Genomic DNA, 19480 nt, shown 5'->3' on the forward strand with positions numbered 1-19480 from the left:
TATCTAGTAGGAGAGATAAAAAACACAAATCACAGTCCAAGGTGGGACCAAACCCAAGAACTAAAGTTAACAGTCCACCTAATCCCTCCAATTTACTAGAAGTCTGTGACTTTTGTTTTTGTTTTTTTCCTTCAGAAGAACCACGGGTGGAGAGATCTGAAGATCCCAGGTCTCACTTCTAGCGAGGCTCACGAGTTCTGCCAGGATCTATCTAAACCCTGGGGCTTCAGCGAATGGGGATGCACCCCCATTGAGCCAACTGTGGGGAGTCATGCGATGCTGGCATTAAGAGGAAGCCAACCCAGCGAGACTCACTGAAAAATAAACCATTTAGCCTCCCTGGTCTCCTCCCCATCTGGAAACTAGGGGCAGGCCTAACAGACAAGCAAAGGTGATGTGGGAAGAGAACTTAAACATAAAGTCAAAAAAGCTGCTCAGGACTCAGGTCATGGAAATGAAGTCAGAATAAACCCCTAACAAAAGGACAAAAGAGGGTGCTCTTGGGGAAGACCTGGAAAGGATTCCTCAAACTCTGCATCTAGAACCCCCATGACAGTGCTGTGAACAGGGAGCACTTTAAATATTTTTCCTTTTATTTCTCAATTGTTGGTTGTCAAGCCTGATCTCCCCTCCCACTCAATCAGTGCTATAGCTCAATGCACGCTGATACTGTTTTCTTTTTAATGTTTATGTATTGATTTTGAGAGATAGAGAGCAAGTGAGCAGAGGATGGGGCGGGGGGGGGGGGGAGAGGGAGAGAGAGGGAGAGAGGGAGGATCTCCAGCAGGCTCTGCACTGTCAGCATAGAGCCTGACATGGGGCTCGATCCCATGAACCATGAGATCATGACCTGAACCAAAATCAGAAGTCAGATACTTAACCAACTGAGCCACCCAGGTGTCTGGATGCCAGTTTTCAAATTGTATTCTCGCCTGTCAGGCTCCCAGAGGTTTCAGAGCTCTTTAGGAAGATAATAGGGAGGAACAAATACTCATTCCTGAAAGTACTTGTAAAGAAATAAAATTTCCTAAGTGATGAATCACTGAATTCTACTCCTGAAGCCAATACTGCATTGTATGTCAACTAATTAAAATTTAAATAAAAATTAAAAGGAAAAAAGAAAAGAAAGAAAATTCCCTAGACAGAGAAAACTCTATGCCATCAAACAAACAAACCGACAAATAAACAAAAAACAGAAGTCAGTCATTTCAGGGCCTGGGGATAAAGATTAAGGCCCAAGTTCTCCTCCACTGAGGGGAAAAACAATTCTAAAGCCAGTTCTAACTTAAAAATGGGAAAAGATGGTAAGAAGCTTGGTCCAAATCACCTCAAAAGAAAATCACTTCCTGAAATTTAAAAAAAAAAAAAAAAAAAGTAGGTGAGGAGGAATGGGAATTGGTTTGTTTAAAACCTTTCCTGTATGAACATTAAAAGAAATTTTTTTTTTTAAAAAAGGGCACCTGGGTGGCTCAGTCGGTTAAGCGTCCGACTTCGGCTCAGGTCATGATCTCAGTCCATGAGTTGGAGACCCGTGTGGGGCTCTGGGCTGACAGCTTGGAGCCCGGAGCCTGCTTCAGATTCTGTGCCTCCCTCTCTCTCTGCCCCTCCCCTGCTCATGCTCTCTGTCCCCAAAATAAATAAAAAACATTAAAAAAAAATTTTTTTTAAACATTTCCTGTATAGTAGACAGCAGATTAGCTACACAAGACTCTCCCGGAATGGCTCACCATGAAGAATATTATTATGTGGGCATTCTGGATGTGAAACCGGGAGCTCAGCACCTACACATTTATTACTGAGCAAACCCTCACACCAGTCATGACTACGGTGAGCCCTCAGTGTCTGACATTTGTCATCAGGGTGGGTTAACAGTGCAGACTTGGCAGTTGGCCCTGTCGGCTGTTTCACAAGCAGTTTCTGTGGTTTCAAGGAAGGCAGGGTGTTTGCTTTTAGACGCTATCTTAAAAATATATTTCAGAATAGAGTTCAACCATTCCAAGACAGCAGGGAAGGACAAGCAAACCAAATAAAGGAATCTTGTTGTACCCAGCAGAAAGGGAGCACGCCGGAGACACAGGGGAGGAAAAGACATATTCCCCACGTGCCCCAAAATGGCAAGAAAAGCCAACTTAGCGCTTACTACCAGGTTAGAAAATAGGGACATAGAAACGGCACTAAACACGCGAGATTCATAAAGGGAAATCCCTCCTCAGGACTTCATCTCTCCGAAATAAACTTACCTAGCTCAAATCTATTTGTTTATTTAAAAACAAAACGAAACCCAACCACCCTAACGGTTCCGCATCAACGCAAAGGACTGTCATCTAATCAATTAGCAGCCACACCTCTCTGCCAGTGTGATGTGGTAATTAAGGTAGAGATTTTTCTTCCTGGGAATACAAGTATAGAAAGGCCGAGCCCCTATGGACCTAACCCATTACGACAGCCTTTCTATTAGCAAGAAAACACTGCCATGCACTCTCTAAAGAATACCTACCTGTGTGTGAACAGCAGCTACCTCTGCTGAGAGATAAAAATGTGCTGGAGATGGGATGTGGGGAGGGGGAGACCACTCATAAGAAAGCTGACAGGCTTTGCTTCTTGAAGTCATTTACGTGGACCTTGGTTTTACCCCGTAACAGAAAGAAAGTAATTTAGAAATGGCACGCAACCGTGGTGTTGGAGAAGCGAATGAGGTCTGAACACAAATACACTCCTGGTTGGACTCCCTCTCTTTCTCTGCTAGGGCGGCAAGAGGGGCACAAGTGGGTAAGGACAGCGGCGGCCACTTTACTCACCCCACGCTGGCATCTTAAAATAGCCTTAAAATTTCAGCACTTTGCTAAGAAACCTCAAAACGTCTGACGGGCACTACCGTTAAAAGAAAAGGCACCGCTGTCCGGGGGAGACAAGCAAGTGAATCAAACCATAAACGCATAAACTCAAGTGAACTAAATTCCACAGAGGGGCACAGAGCAGTCGCTCTAAGAAACAGCAGAGGTCCCGGAGATCCAGAAGCAGAGCTGGGGGCACCAGCCTCAGGAGAGAGGAGGGAGCCAGATGAAGACTGAACAAAAGCAAACAGGAAGTAGTGGCATATAAAATAAGCAGTGGGATAAAGAGGCACAGCAGGACTGCCAGAGCTCAGCTCCCAGGATTGCACTGGCACGTCCCAAATGCACACAGCGGCCTGGTACTACCAGCTACGGTGCTCAGTGCCCTTGGCAGTCAAGGCTAAAAGCAAGTGGCTCCGGGCCTCTGTGTAAGTGGCACATAGACGGTTGTAAAGGGAGAACATTATTTTCGTGATAAAACGTACACAGTTAATACCCATGCACAACAGCTTTTTTCTTTCTGGGGGGAGCAGGGGTGTGGGAGCGCATACAAAGAGCATTCTAGGATCCCAGCATTTCACGGGTGCTACAGAGTAGGGCAGTCAAATCTAGGGATCAAAGCCGTCCCATGCTACGAGCTCAGTACTTACTTGTTAGTTACTCATTTTAGGTCTCAGAATTCTGGCTTTTCTAAAAACGGTTCTTGAAATTCCGGAAGATGAGAAGAGATAAAGAGGGCAATCAGAAGCGAGGGTTAAATAATAAAGTTTTTAAAAAAGATTCCCATAGCTCTTGTACGCCAGGGGAGGTGAGCCTGGCCAGCTGTGTCTGTACCCCTAGGGCCACGAAGGGCAGGAAGAAACAACTAACTCTTGAGCCGGCCCCATGCTGACTAGGAGCGAATCCTAAGGTATCTATGTCTCCTACTGCCCGGACACAGCTGAAAACAGAACCAAAGGATTTGCCACAGTTAAGAAAGTCTTGCTCTGACACTGATGCCCTCTGGACCACTTGGGTTTGTAACAAAACCCAACAAGCTATTCAACATTTCTGGGCCTCTATTTCCTCACCTCTATTTCCTCTATTTCCTCACTAAGACCCACCATCTCACAGAGACTAAATGAGTTAATCAATGTAAAACAGCTAAACAAGCGTCTGGGACAAAGTAAGTGTTCAATACGTACAGGTTATTATTATGTCCACAGCTAACGACGCCAGCCTCAGAGCAGACCGTGCCCCGTGAGTGACAACGGGCAGGGGTGGTCGACCCTTCAAGTACTCAGTCCATTCCCTTTGAGAGTTCCCCAACCACTTGGAAGACTAATGTACTAGAGGGCCGTCCAAGAGGCACCGTTACTGAGTCGCTGCCTTAGCTAATAGAGTGAACAAATCTCCTTTGAAAGCAAAAGTCTATCTTCTATACAGACCAGCGGCCAAAGAGAGAGAGAAAAGCACATCAAGTTCAATTCTGGAATTGGAATGAAAGCCACATGTGAATCTGAAAAGAAATAAGCTTTGTGTAAAAAGCAGAGGATTATGGGACTGCTGAGTGATGGGGAATGGAGCTATAATCCCGCAAGTCTATCTGTAGATTCAAATTGATATAAATTAAGCACCTGATTAAACAGTGTTTTTTAATGACCCGATGAGAAGTGATTCTGAACAAATGAGATGAATTTAAAAAGATTTGCTTAAAGCTGGTACAAGTAACTACGAGAGGAGGCCCAAAGGTCTACCACTAGCGGTCCCAAGGGAAGCCTTCCAAAGTCAGAGGTTCCATGGACATTGGAGGGTGAGTGCAAGCAAAAGAACAAGGCTGAGAATCGTAAGATACTTTAAAATTAAAAAAAAAAAATTTTTTTTTAACGTTTATTTTTGAGAGACCCAATGTGGGGATAGGGGTGGGGGAGGGGTAGAGAAAGAGAGAGGGAGACACAGAATCTGAAGCAGCCTCCAGGCTGAGCTGTCAGCACAGAGCCCGAGGTGGGGCTCAAACCCACGAACTGCAAGATCATGACCTAAGCCAACATCTGACGCTAACCGACTGAGCCACCCAGGCACCCTGCAAAAAATACTTATTTATTTTGAGATAGTGTGTGCACATGTGCCAGTTGGGGGGGGGGGGGTGCGGAAAGGGTGTGGGGGGGAGGCGCAGAGAGGGAGGGAGAGAGAATCCCAGACTCTGCACTGACAGTGTGGAGCCTGACATGGGACTTGATCCCACAATCCCTGGGCCGAAATCAAGAGGCAGCCCATTAAGCATCTGAGCCATCCAGGCACCCCCATAGGGTACCTTAGAAACTATGTATCCACTGCTATTTGACCTGTCCCTTAAAGACTCATCAAGCAAAGTTCACACTGTTACACACCAAATCTGGGGGGGGCGGGGGGGGGTGGAATTAAGCGTATCTCTGTTAAGTGTCAGATTTGGCAGCATGTTTAAGAAACAGGGCCAACAAGGAGTTAAGCACAGAAGAAACAGGAACAAAGTGTGTAGGCTCTGCAGCCACCCAGGGAACAGAATGTTGGGTGTTCTGGCCACAGTGGGTGACTGGAGCCTCCCAGCCTTCAGCTATTCCAGGCACCAAGGTTCTTCAAGGATAGAGGCTAAGCAAGCTTTGCAGTTTTCAAATTTGGAACTGACCAATAGCCAATGCATAAGCTTAAAAAAAAAAACCGTCATAATGAAATCCAAGTAAGCCAAATGATCTTTTTAATGGGGAAACAAAGGCCAATGTTCTATATTGGAAGGAGGAAAAAAGCCAACTTTGGTCAAAGTCCCTCAGGTCACTGAGAACCAGCTTCCTCAGCTAGAATGACTGCAAACCAAGGCAGCAAGTACCTTCCTGCAGCCCAGCCAGGACCCTGGGAATTGCAAAACAAAGGCTCAGTATGAGGTCATAGCAAGTAGCCAACCAATCAAGAACAGGGATGATCAAGCCCAATGCCGGTCTACAAAAGATATTCTCACACTTCTGTCTGGAAACCCTTTATACTCTGAACTACTAAGGACCTCAAATTGCTTTTCTTTATGTGGGTCTACGCACTGTATTCTAACTAAAACTTAGAAAATGCTACATTGTCTATTAATTCATTTAAAATAATATCACTAAGCCAATTACAACATAATCTTAATAACTATATTTTCTAACATATCAACTCAATACATACCATCATAGGAAAACCCAAGTGAACTTTTAAAATGGAATTAAAGCTACAACACGGATGAGCCTTGAAAACATTAAGTATAATGAGCCAGACACACAAAAAACAAATACTGTATGATTCAACTTACATGAGGTACCTAGAGTAGTCAAATCCATAGAGACAGAAAGTAAAATAAAGGTTACAAGAGACTGGGGGAGCGGGAGATGGAGAGTTACTATTTAATTGATACAGAATTTGTTTGGGATGATGAAAAATTTCTAGAAATAGTAGATGGTTACATGACATTGTGAATGTACTTAATGCCACCCGACTTAGAAGATAAAAATGGGGGGTGGGCGCCTGGGTGGCTCAGTCGGTTAAGCATCTGACTTCGGCTCAGGTCATGTTCCTGTGATTTTTTTTAGTTCGAGCCCCGCATTGGGTTATCTGCTGTCAGCAGAGCCCACTTCGGATCCTCTGTCCCCCTCTCTCTGTCTCAAAAATAAATATAAACTTGGGGCGCCTGGGTGGCTCAGTCGGTTGAGCGAGGTTGAGCGACCAACTTCGGCTCAGGTCATGATCTCACGGTTTGTGAGTTCGAGCCCCGCATCAGGCTCAGTGCTGACAGCTCGGGGCCTGGGGCCTGCTTCGGATTCTGTGTCTCCCTCTCTCTCTGCCCCTCCCCCACTCATGCTGTGTCTCTGTCTCAGAGACAAACATTAAAAAAAAATTAAAAATAAACTTAAATGAAAAATTAAAAAGAGAAGATTAAAACGCTAAATCTGATGCGTGTATTTTACCACAATGAAAACATGGGAGTTAAAGCACCAGGCCATGAGAAAATTTTAGGTTACCATAATTAGGGAACATTCTATAAACTAACCAGTACTCTTCAAAACTGTCAACGTCATAAAAGACCTGGGAAGATTAAGGAAATGGTCACAGATTTAAAAAAAAAAAAAAAAAAAATTTTTGTTTAATGTTTATTTTGAGAGACAGAGAGAGACAGCATGAGCGGGGGAGGGGCAGAGAGAGAGAGAGGGAGACATAGAACATGAAGCAGGCTCCAGGCTCTGGGCTGCTAGCACAGAGCCTGACGTGGGGCTCGAACTCACGAGCCGTGAGATCATGACCTGAGCCAAAGTCGGACGCTTAACCGACTGAGCCACCCAGGTGCCCCGAAATGGTCACAGATTTGAGGAGACTACGGGACATGACAATTAAAGCCCGTACTGGGTCCTGGAAAAGAAAAAGCACATCAGTGGAAAAACTGATGAAATCTGAGCAAGTTCTGTGCTGTGGTTGATAGTATTATACTGAGGTTAATTCTTAGTTCTGATACGTGTTCTGTGGTTATAGAAGATGTTAACGCAAGGGGAAGCTGAGTGAAGAACGTCCAAAGCACTCTTTGGGTTAGCTGTGCAACTTTTCATTTAAAATTATCTCAAAATTTAAAAAAGGTAACTGTTTAAAAAAACTTACAAGGTCAATGCTCTGTTTTTGAAGAGAAAAGGAGCCAACTTTGGTCACAGTTCCTCAGGTAGCTGAAAATCCCCTTCCTCAGCTAGAACAACAGAAAACCAAGGCAGCAAGTGCCTTTTTGAGGCACAGCCAGGACTAGGCAGGGGCTGGGAACTGCAAAATGGTTTTTTATGAAATTACCAATAAACTGGCCAACCAAAGCCAGGGAGAATTCATCCAAGTTTTGTCTACAACTAGGATTCTTCTGCTTTTTTGGTTTCAGAAACTCCCTGCAACTATTAAAAATAATTGAGTCCCCAAAAAGCATTTGTTTATGTAGATTATTAATATTTACTGTACTAATAAGAGAAATAGAGAAAAGATAATAGAGAAAAGAAAATAAGAGAAAAGATTTAAAGATGTAGCCATTCACTTAAAAGAACATAATAGGGGCACCTGTGTGGCTCCGTGGCTTAAGCGTCTAACTTCAGCTCAGGTCAGAACTCACTGCTTGTGAGTTGGAGTCCCACATTAGGCTCTGTGCTGATAGCTGGGAGCCTGGGGCCTGCTTCACAATCTGTGTCTCCCTCTCTCTCTCTCTGACCCTCCCCTGCTCATGCTCTATCTTTCTCTGTCTCCCGAAAATAAACATTAAAAAAAATTTAAAAATAAAAAATAAAAGAACATAATAAACCCATTACATGTAAACATGAGTTACTTATTTTTAATGAAAAAACTGTTTGCCAAACCACAATTTCACACATACCAAAGGAAGTCTGCCCCATGAACTGATCTCATAATCCAATCAAAACACAATGCCAGGCAAAACCCCAAAAACCCCCATGCTAAAAAACTAAAGAAAAAAAATGACAAAAAGGGGGGGGGGGGCTTAAAAGAGAGGAATAAAGAGAAAGAAAAATGAGAGAAAGAAAAAAAATTAAGGAAAAAGGCAGAAAGGGAATAAAAGGAACCACTGATAAAACAACAACAAACCCCCATGGGGCCAATGCTATACGCATTAGAAGGAAATAAGGTAGCTTGGGTCAAAGTCTCTGAGGCCCAGACAGGGACGTATGGCAGCCTGAATGGTAAACAAGGATCCCTATGAAGTCACTGCAAGTACCCAACCCAAGACGGTCAATCGACTCAAGTTTTGTCTACAAACAAAAATTTTCTCACTTTTTGGTCTCAAGAACTCTTTACGCTCTTAAAAAAAATTACTGAGGACCGCACAAATCTTTGGTTTACGTGGGTTATAGTTATCGACAGCTACCTTATCAGAAACTAAAATGGTGATTTAAAAAATATTTTTATTAATTCATTCAAAACAATAAACCCATTACATGTTTATACAAACAACCTATTTTTTTTACCAAAAAAAAAAACAAACAAACAAACACCAAAACCTGTGCTTTCAAAAACAAAATTAAATTCACGGCAAAAGCTGCACTGTTTTACACTGTTGTACATCTCTTTAATGTCTAGCTTAATGAAAGAGCACCAACTTCTTATATCTGCTTCCGCATCCGATGTGTTTCAATCTGCTGCTCCAGTTGTAAGATATGAAGAAAAATCTCACTTCATATAGACCTGTGGCTGGAAAATGGAGTGTAATAGCTTTTCAGAATTTTCTTCTTTGACACCAGACCCAAACTCAAAAGTAGTAGTTTTTAAAAGCTAGTTGCAATCTGCAATTTTATCAATGAATCTTTTCTTTTTAAGTTTACTTATTTATTCTGGGGCCGGGGGGAGGGGCAGAGAGAGAGAGAGAGAGAGAGAGAGGGAGAGAGAAAATCCCAAGCAGGCTCCACGCTCTCAGCGCAGAGCCCAACATGGGGCTCAATCTCACAAACCGTGAGATCATGACCTGAGCCGAAATCAAGAGTCAGACACCCAACCGACTGAGCCCCCTAGGCGCTCCTATCAATGAATCTGCTTGTGTATTTTTTATGTTAAAATACACCGGTCATCTTGCACTTTGAATGGCTCTTTTACCTACTGGCAATCTGGGAAATATGCCTTCATTGAATTATACAGAATTTCCAAATATTGACATTTCATACAATATCAAAAGATCACATTCCACTAATTTTACGACTGATCTCGTCAAAAACGTCTTCGACAAATCCAAGTTTTTGAAAATTCTCATTTTTGCTTGAAAGCTTGACTTTTATCCCTGGCAACGGTGACAGACTCACTTCGCTCACTTGCAAGAAAATGTCCACTAAATACTCAAGTGTGAATAACTGTAGTTGATCTTTCAAGTTAAGATGATGACCCATGCAACTGGCTCAGCTCCAACACACTAGTACGTTTTCTCAAGACCGTCACTATACGATGGGATACGGCACCAGTGCCCCATAGATACTTGGCGTTTCATCACTCAAAATGTTAAAGAGACTTTTATTAGAGGGTTGAGACTTAATAAAAATTAATAATTTTTAGGACACACTCAAGTGAAAATGCCCCTCCCCTCCTTAAACCACAAGTGTCTAGCAGGAGAGAAGTTCACGACTACGATCGCTAGCAGAGTTCGGTGCCACTGCCTCGATTTACGTTACGCCGCCAGCGATTTTCTCTGCCATTACTTCTGTGCAACAGTGCAAACGGAAACGAAGTTCTTCCAGGATGAACCATGAAAGTCAAGAGAGTTATTCAACCCGTTGCATATTTATCGCTACTCGCGTTCACTGCTGAGCGTTCACGTAAAGGAAAATTCTCTGAAGCGTAGTTGGTGCTGACACAAGTTGAGCCACGTCTGTAAATCTCGTTTGTAAGGCAAAAGTACAATTCTGTAAACAAGATGTGAACTCAGTCTTCACATTCGTACCTAAACCTTTGATTCGACGAGTCGTGGTACACACAAAGCGGCACTGCCCTGCATTTCACGGACTCTCCACCCAGCGGGCGTTCGGCAACGTCTGCCGTTCAAGACCTTCTTAGTCTCTCGGCTACTGGGTGGGCTTTTCCAGCCAAAGAACGTCCGAACTTGTCCTGTAAGAGTCAGTGACTTTTTTTTTCACTTCTAGGTTGAAAGCTGGAGCAAATTTTGGCTTTTAAAGAGCTCATGGTGTATACACCAAAAGTTCTCGATTCCTTTTTCTTTCAACTTTGAATGATCGGTCTTGACATGATGGCGCACCTGAACTGGCACTACAGCACTACCTGAACTGTGTTCGGTTGCGTAAGACGTCATAAAGTGCGTTATTAACATCTATAAAGCTGAGGAGAAGATAGCTCTCGTTACAGTGTCATCGCTTCTAATTTCTTATTTACGGTTTTGCCTAGACTCTTCAGACTCCTCCCATTCACTTGTTGATATGTCCATTTCAGTAAACAGAGGTTGCAAGTCTTCTAATCTCCCTTTTTAAAGTCAACAATCCATCCTTGAATATAAGAGAAATATGATAAATTTTCCTCTATGTTAGAATAAAGTGCTAAAGTAAGTTGTAAGTACAATTTTTAAAATTAGAAGCTTTCCCGAAAGTTTTTACGAGTACGTTTTACAAGCTGCACTTACTTCTTATTGTGTTTCCTCAAAGATGCCAGGAAAATGGTGGGATAGCAAACTAATGATTTCCAGGGCAATAACGAGGTTTACAGGGCTTAGAGCAGGCACAACTGAAGGAAGATAGTAAGAGTCCCGGAGAAGTACCGAAAACAAACTGAGCACATCACTGAAAACATCTCTATTTATACCTTAAAGGACTACCTTAAAAATTCTAGAAAACACAAGAATACAAAAGCACACATTTCATTAGCCAAGAGTGATGATGTCAGCACACATCATTCAGCCTCTGGAAAACTCCACTGTATACGGACAGAGCCAGAATGGTAAAAAGCAGATACTGCGTTCATGTTCTGATGAAACTCACTTTGATTTCGTGTACCACTGAATGGACCTCAGGGAGCCCCAGGGTCCTCAAACCACACTTTGGGGACCACATTCAATATCGCACTGCCAAAATTCACAAGTGCCACCTCAGATCCCTCCCAAGACAGGATCCAGCGTTACAGCACTCCGGATAGGCCAGAGGAAACGGCCCAGAACTGGCTCCGACCCTATCACCAGGGAAACTAGGATGCCGACCCTAATAAGCTGTCAGATCGCCAGGCCTGGCTTTACTAAGGAAGGTGGCTCCAGAGACATAAAAAGAAAACGTGTGCTAAAGCTGCAAATCCCTAACTTTACAGAAATCAGAGGAACAGGAGAAAGGACTGGGTGGTACTGGGATTCTATACACGAAGGAGATCTCAGACTATCAGAACTCCTCTCCTGAGCCATGCCACAAAAGAGGCATAGAAACAGGTAAGGCAGAGGGGGACAGAGATGAAAACCCGAGATGGACAGCGGTAATGAAGGAACAGAGTTCAAAGAAACCAAACAGAAAAAAAAAAAAAAAAAAAGGAAGTGAGATAAGTCAGCAGAGAGGTCAAAAGAAAGAGGAAAACACAGTCAAAGAAACATTCCCTGATGAGCTGAGGCGACACTGTTACCTTTCTCCTGGGCTGCAGTTGCAGTGTGAAAAAACTAAGCAAGTTACTTGCTGTTCTGACCAGGCGCTCAGGCTCTAGGAGCCGCAAGAGAGACAAAGATAAACAAGGAACCAACCGAGACCAAAATCTCAGCCCAAGATTCAAAGTCCACAAACTCACAGGGGCAGCCGAGAAATGGCTGTGACCCTTCCAGGCCTCACAAAGGGGAGGCTTTCTTCTCACTGCAGAGAAGCCAACAGAGATAACGAGGGCTTGCCCCTGAAGGCCTCTTTGCTAGTGAAAAAGGAACCTAAAATCATGAGCTGCTAAGTTCCCATGTGGTCTTTAAGAGAAACAGGGAGCTTTCTTTCTCCTGTTGCCAAAGGGTAAATACTGCACCTGAAGAAAGGAACATGGAAAAAAATCCCATGCGATCGGCTGGATCCCAGCACTCAGAAAAAAACCCATGGTCTGCTGACTTTGGGTCTGGATCCTCCCTCGATGAGGCCGCACACACACGACCACCACCACCATTACCATTCACGACACAGGAGTATGGGCAGGTAGAAGGTAGTGTTTTGGGTTGTTTCGTTTTGTTAATCAATAAAATCACCTGATATTGATATCTTGTAAATAAACGCACCCCCATTTTTTAAAATGATCTCAATAGCACATAAACCTTTCCAAAAGCATTCTATTCAGATAGCTGGCTAGCTTCAACAAATAAAGTAAAATAAACAACCACAAATTTTTTTTAATGCTGGAAAAAGCATCTGAGGGACCCTAACGACTAAAAGAAACCAAGATTCTTTCAATCAATTACAGAGAATTTCCAACGCATAGTGACCTGGAGTTGTATGGTGTTCAGCGAAAACCCACCAAGTCGCTCAACTAAGAACGGTGATCATGAGGATTGTTACGTCCTGCCAGGTGTTGTTTTAAAGTGTTTTATAATCGTTAACTTCTCTGATGGTCACAACAACTATACCTACAAGATAGGGACTATCATTACTCCTTTTTTTTACAGGTGAGCTAACAGGCCTGGAACAATTAGGTAAGCCCAGGGTCACAGTAGAGGCTGACCAAGATTCCAGCACAGGGGAATCAAGCTGCAGAGCCTGCTCTAACCAGAACATACCACTTATTAGAAGTCCCCAAGTGCTGGGATCTCCTTTCCACTCCGCCATAAGCTCAACTCAATTAGAATGCTATTGCTAGACCAAGCAGGCCTATGGGGCCCCACTTCCTGTGACTACAGAACCAGTCATTCAAACACGTGTGGGCCCAAACGAAGCAACAAGTCACAAGCACATCCAACACCACATGCAAAGACACTCGGATGATGGCCATCTGGCGGGGGTGGGAGGGTGGGGGGGAGTGATAGGGGGTAAGGGAGGGCCAGCAGATCCTTGGGTCTAAAGAAGGTGCAGGAAAAGGAGCCCCCCTTTACACAGAGTATCAGTAACCAAAACCCTCAGTGAAATGGTGCTCAAGAGAAGCAATGAGTAGATCATTGTAGCAGTGACAGAAGCAACCTGCCCCCCAAGGGCAAGGGCAAGGACAAGGGCTGGAACTATGTTTGCAGGTGGTTTCACTCATTAATCACCAAACTTTCGGACATGGGAGTTTTCCGTTTACTGGGGGACTGGGAAAACAATCCTGCTGTATTAGTAGCTCTGATGGTCAGAGGAGCCTCAGAATCCTATGTCTTTCCCCTGAGAAAGGCTTCCTGCTGCTGTTCAGGAAGTGCCAGCACGTGGTGACTGATGACTCCCACCTTTCCTACGGGTACCTGATCAGGAACACACTTAAACTGTTAACCTCCTGAGCTGCCAAAGACCAAAAACTATTCTCTCTCCTTTTTTCTTCCCCAGCAGGCCTGGACAGACAGTCCCACTGCATCAAGCCAAAAGGACTGGGGCCTCAGTGGATTTAGCAGCCAGATCACAAGAGCCAGGAGTCAGTTCCCGATCCATAAACCACAAACCCAATCGCTTTTCCCTGGCCAGGCTGGAGGGCCTTTGGCCAAGCTGTGACTTGCAAAGGGGGTCCAAGGAAAGGAGTTGTATCTTAGAGTTTCCAGTGACAGGTGCGGAGGACAAAGTTGCCTTGAACAGCACTGGGTGTAAAGAAAGCCCACTCGTGCTCAGAGGCCGGTTCAGTAATGAGGGAGAATGGGGGTGTTTACAGACCTCATCCAGACTCACACCTCAATGAGCAGAGCCCCAGAGGAGGCAGACCTTTGTATGGCCAACTTCCCAAAGAACACAGGGGAAAATAGGCCGAGGCTGCTCAAAACCAGCTTGACTGGTTCTACAGAGAAGCCTCTGGTCTGCTCCGCCTTCCTCATGTTAAAAAGAAAAAGGTGGCTGGGAGCCAGTCACTGAACACACCCCTCCCTTTCTCCTCTCTCCCCGCCCCCCTTCTTCCACCCTCCTATCTGTTGTCCCTCAGGATTCACCTAGCCATCAATATCAGTGTCCGACTCGCCCTCGCCTACATGGCTTTAGAAGTGGAAGGTTCACTATGTGATGAGCAAAAGGACACACATTGGTTTTTGCCCTTTTTGCCATTTTCTAATGAAAACGTAGGGATAAATGCAAGTAGGGAGAGGGCACAGGGACTGAGAAACTTCAAACCCTCTAGCAAAGGGCAGACATACAGATGAAGGGATCTACTTCTACACCCTCAAGGAGGAGCAGGTCAAGGGGGCAAGAGAAGGAACTGGATTGCCTCCTTCTCCGAAAGACGACTGGACACCAAGACACCAGATCCTCTCGTGGTGTTTCAGAATCAGGCCATCACAGCCTAAAAGACAGCAATGACATTCAATGCCTACACCAAGAGGGCTGTAGCGGGGTGGTGGCATTCTGCTCCGATTGTGAGAGATTTCAGAGTTAACGTCGGGATAGATGGCCTCTTCCCATGCCAGAAGCGGGAAACGGGTGTTTTCCTCCCCCACAAAGTTTGTAAAGGCTCCCTCTTCCCTTTGCTGAGACAGAAGGGGAAAAGGCAGAGATAACACTGCAGTGACTCACTCTCGTTTGATGAAGGCTGCGAGGAAGCCTGGAGAATCCAAGCTGTAAGTGCAAAAAGGTACGAATGCTGGAGTCTCCCATCAACAGGAGGAAACTCAGCCACCTATGTGGTTTGTCACCGCTGAACTTCCGCTGAAGGAGGAAGGCCTAGGTTAAACTCCACCCACCCTTTCCACATCCTTCTCGGTTTCTGCTTTGATAGGAAAGTGCAAACCCGGCAGCACCGGAGGCTACAAGAGAATCAAGCCCTTTCTCTACCTCCTCTCATAGCAAAAGCCTAGCAGCCACAGTCCACAGCTTAACTAAGCAGATGGAGCTGGGGCTGGCCCCGGTGACTGCAGGAAAGCCTCACCAGGCAGTCTCGGGGAAGGAAGGACAACCACCCTCCTCGTCCTTCCCATCTGCGGAGGTTACTTCATCCCAATCCATTAATGGGCTTCAAAGTGCTGCTGTGGTGGGGGGGAGCCCATTTAGCAGAGCTATCATGGGGCCAAAGGTGGCGCCCAGCCCCCACCCCACTCGTCGATAATGGGCCACAGAGTCTGAGGCTTGGCTGCACTCTCGGCATAAAATATTCATTCCCGTCGACATAATACATATGTAGGAAAGTCACGGAAGCTCCTGGGAGGAGAGAAGTGCCAGCCAGGTGGCTAAGTGCGCAATGGGAAAGAGTTCATGAAGGCACGGGTTAGTCCTGGTCAAATGCCCACCGAGAGCTGGGCTGTTCTGTCCAAAGGGGAGACGGTCTGGTCTGAGAAGTTTTTTGACTCCCATGAGACCTAACGATGCAAACCTCTCAGACAAACAAATTCTCAATTTTTTCCTACCTCACAGGCATCAGTTAAGACACTGACCATGAAAAGAAATCTCAGGCCCAGTCTTTGGTCACCATCTGAAAGATGCAGTCATCCCTGTGTGGACTTGATTTTGATCTAAAGCAGACCAAGTTTCAACGACTGTCTTGAATCCATCTGTTTAGCTACTTCCCAAAGCCCACACATTAGAGAGAAATTATCACAATTTACTAAATGGTTACCTTCACTGGGTTCAAAGATCACGGTATGGCGAGCGACTCTGTGATCTCTAGACTCCCAGAGCCCTCGCTCTAACGAGGCCTCACTCTTAATTTCTAGGGCCACGCAGGAAGCGAGAATGTATGCTCTGACGTCCACCCACATCCCTGACCAGAAGGCAGCACCACTAAAGGAGCCCTTGGCCAGAGTCAAAGGGCAGAAGTCAGAGTCCGTACGCAGAGCACAGCACCGCCCGGCTCACAGGCATGGAGTGAAATGAGAGCCACCCGAGCTCTCTACCAGAGGAGACACTAAAACCAAATTATTCAGCGTTGGCAACGTTCAGCCAGACTCAACCCTGGCATCCAAGGGAGATGTGTCTGGAGCGGCTCGGCTGTTCTTTACAGGACTCCGTAAGTCAGCTTTGCTCACTTCATCCAGACTTCCACACTCCTCTTCCTAGAACCACCCAAGAGAATAAACAATGCTACTCGCACCCGAGAAGAACGAGAGCAACCCCCCTCCCTTGCGCACTGCAGCAGAAGCGAGGCCGGTAGTGAAAGCCTCCGAAAGCCTCCTCTTTTCCCTCGGAAGCCCCGGAAGCCCTCTCGCTCGTGGTTCCTGAGGCCCAGAGGTGGGGCGGCTCTGAAGTCACGCAGCCCCCTCCCAGGTGTTCCACGTGGTAGCGGCAGGTGAACTCTGGGAAGTTGGACCCCTCTCCGCACCTGCCTAGCCTATTGTTGCCGCCGCCGCTGGCTGGAGGACAGGCATCCTACATGCTGATTGCTGTCACCACAGCCAAGCCTCCAGGCCAGCAGAGCCATTCGGAGAACCGGACAGAAAGCTCAGCTCACAGACTGAGAATCCCCAAAACTACCAGCCCCAGGTCACAACCCTCCTGCAAAAGAAAGAAGCATCTAGAGCTGGGAAAAAAGCACATTCGAAACCAGGTGTCACAAAAATCATCTTAAAGAGGGGGGCTTGACTTTCTTTTAGCTCCCACTTCCAGTGCTAGGAGCAGAATCGACAGCAAACAGGCAATCTTCCTGCAGTACAAGGTTTATTTTTATGCTTCAACATCTTCTGTGTGTGTGTGTGTGTGTGTGTGTGTGTGTGTGTGTGTGTTATGCGTGTTTAATTCAGATGTGATCAAAGAGCTCCTGGAAACAGCTTCTCATCAGCCACATGTTTTAAAGAAAGGGGGAGAGGAAGAGCTAAAAAAGAGATTGGAGCTTGAAGACAACCAGTAGAGTTTACCCATTTCCTGGGGAAACCAGCTTAAATAATTTAAACCTAAATACAGTGATAGAGAATCTTTGCGGGGAGGGGATCAGCCCAACCAAACCCCTTGCTTTTTATTTCATAACGTTACGATTTACCGCAACGACTGAACTTCTGTGACTACTTCAACTACAACAGCGACAGGACTGAGAGCGTCCTTGCTCTTACCTGGTGGCAACGAGCTATTCTAAAGGAGGCCAATGCTTCTGGCATCCCTGGCCTCGTGACGCGAGGGGCTGCTACGTGTCTTTTCTCTTGGTTTGAAAAATACGGGCATCTGCCGGTAGCTGGTATATCCAAGCTTTTTCAAAGGCTGCGCTGTCACCGGGACGAGACTTAATATCGAGCAAATAGTATGACTGGCTACCTTGAGGACGGGCAGCAGGAGCGATGAAGTGGCTCAGGGGAGCCTAAGTCCACAAAGAGTGCAAACAGGATGAGTAATTCATAATTTGGAACAGGACGACAAAGTATGCAGCCGTGGCTCTAGACGAAGTTAGCGAAGGGGCAGCTTCCGTTCCCGACCGGCTCACCCGATCAGCTCTCACCGAATCAGCGGGTGTGCACCGACTTCCTACTATGCGCTCAGCAGTATTCGAGGCATGTAGGGAAGAGAGGAAATCAATGCACACATCACAAGAAGAAAAGAGACCACGGCGGGAATACATTTACATTTGGTAAACAGCACAAAGAAACCACATTGAGGCAGTCTGTTACTCTACTTTGCTGAACACAATGCCCCCCACAGCCTCGCGGAGAGAGTAGGCACTCTACAACCACTCCCCACATGCCTGAGGGTGCCAGTCAGTCACTTGGCCTCCTCCTAGCAGCTCATAATCAACAGTCTGGGAAAGTTCTCTGGTGAGCAGGGTTTACCTGCTAACACAGAGGGTGCGACAGGAAAAGGAATGGAATGGGGAACCTCAAGAGAGCCTAGAAAAAGAGGTTCCCGGCAAGGAGAGAAAACAGCCGGCAAGTGAGGGCAAGACCCTGAGATACAGACCATGCTCTGGTTTCCAAAGACCTCAGTCCCATGCAGAGCCAGTTGCAAAACCCAGTGATGAAACAGAAATTCACCATCCCTCCCCCTCAACCCATTTCACCCCCAGAAGCAATCAATCCGTCAGTAACGAAAGGGTCAACCAGCACAGAGAAAAACTCGGGGCCACAGTTGCTCATGGAGCTCCTGACTGCCCAGGTGACAGAGAGCAAGGTGGGGGGTGGGGGGAGGTGACACAAGAGAAAAACGTAGGACAATGAAACGAGGGAAGATTTTTCAGGGAAGGATGTGAACACGCGAGAGAACATAACGACGGTTCTATTGGGCTGCGGCGAAAGAAGGGCGCGACAGGAAAACATAAAGGGTGTAATAAGGGAAAAGGATGCAAAAAAAAAAAAAAGTGCTGCAGCCCCAGGGGAGAAGAGCTCCTTTTTCAACTCGAGTTTTCCTGGCCTAGTAAACTTCTCCGCCAACGAGGGTGTGCCAGGCAGGGGACTCTCCACACAGCAGCCAGCAGTCAGCAAGGGAAGCCGGACATGGTGACAGAAAGGGGAGGGGTGGAAAGCGGACGCCTCTCAGCTCACAGGTAGGGTGACACAGAAAACGCTAAAGCTTGGGTGACAGATGATAGCAGTGATTGCCAGGACGAGGAGGGGGGAGGAGGTGGCGTATAGCTCAAGAAACTAGCATGCTGAATGCCCGGACGGCGAGTTACAAAGACTAGCCCATCGGGAGGGAAAGGACAGGGGCCTCGGTGGGGCAAACAGATACGATGTGAAGAAGGCAAGAGACTAATGAGGAGATGAAGGCAAGCCTCACGGAGGCAGGTAGAGTGAGGAAGACCGGGTGAGGGCAGAGAAACCGGAAGGTACCAAACAAGGAGGAAGAAACTATGAAAAGTGACAGAGCCAGGAGTGAAGACACAGGAAGGCATCATGGCTCGTGTTGCGGTGTGAAAAGACAGAAGGGCAAGGATGGTAATGCAGCGTGGCCGGGGAGAGGACTCAGCAACAGGTTGTCCCCATAAAGTGGGGCTGGAGGAATGTTCTCCCTCCAAAGGACAAGTCCAGGGAGCAGGCTGGTAAAGCAGTCAGGGAGAAACAGGAGGCGGAGAGACTTCAGCCAAACCCCTGGGGGGTGGGGGTGGGCAGAACGCGAGGGATCCAGACTCTGAAGGGAACCCTTCAGACTGGAACCCCAAAGACAACCTGTGGGAAAACTATGCGCATG

The 19480-nt window shown here is 46.2% G+C and overlaps 1 protein-coding gene across 1 annotated transcript in view; it reads right to left on the minus strand.

Annotated features, from left to right (window-relative positions):
• The window catches only part of MARK2 (microtubule affinity regulating kinase 2), a 58199-nt gene that overhangs the window by 37381 nt on the left and 1338 nt on the right, over window positions 1–19480 (minus strand). The gene's annotated exons all lie outside the window — the stretch shown is intronic.

The sequence above is a fragment of the Acinonyx jubatus genome, chromosome D1 (genome assembly GCF_027475565.1).
Source record: "Acinonyx jubatus isolate Ajub_Pintada_27869175 chromosome D1, VMU_Ajub_asm_v1.0, whole genome shotgun sequence".
In the NCBI taxonomy this organism is placed as follows: domain Eukaryota; kingdom Metazoa; phylum Chordata; class Mammalia; order Carnivora; family Felidae; genus Acinonyx; species Acinonyx jubatus.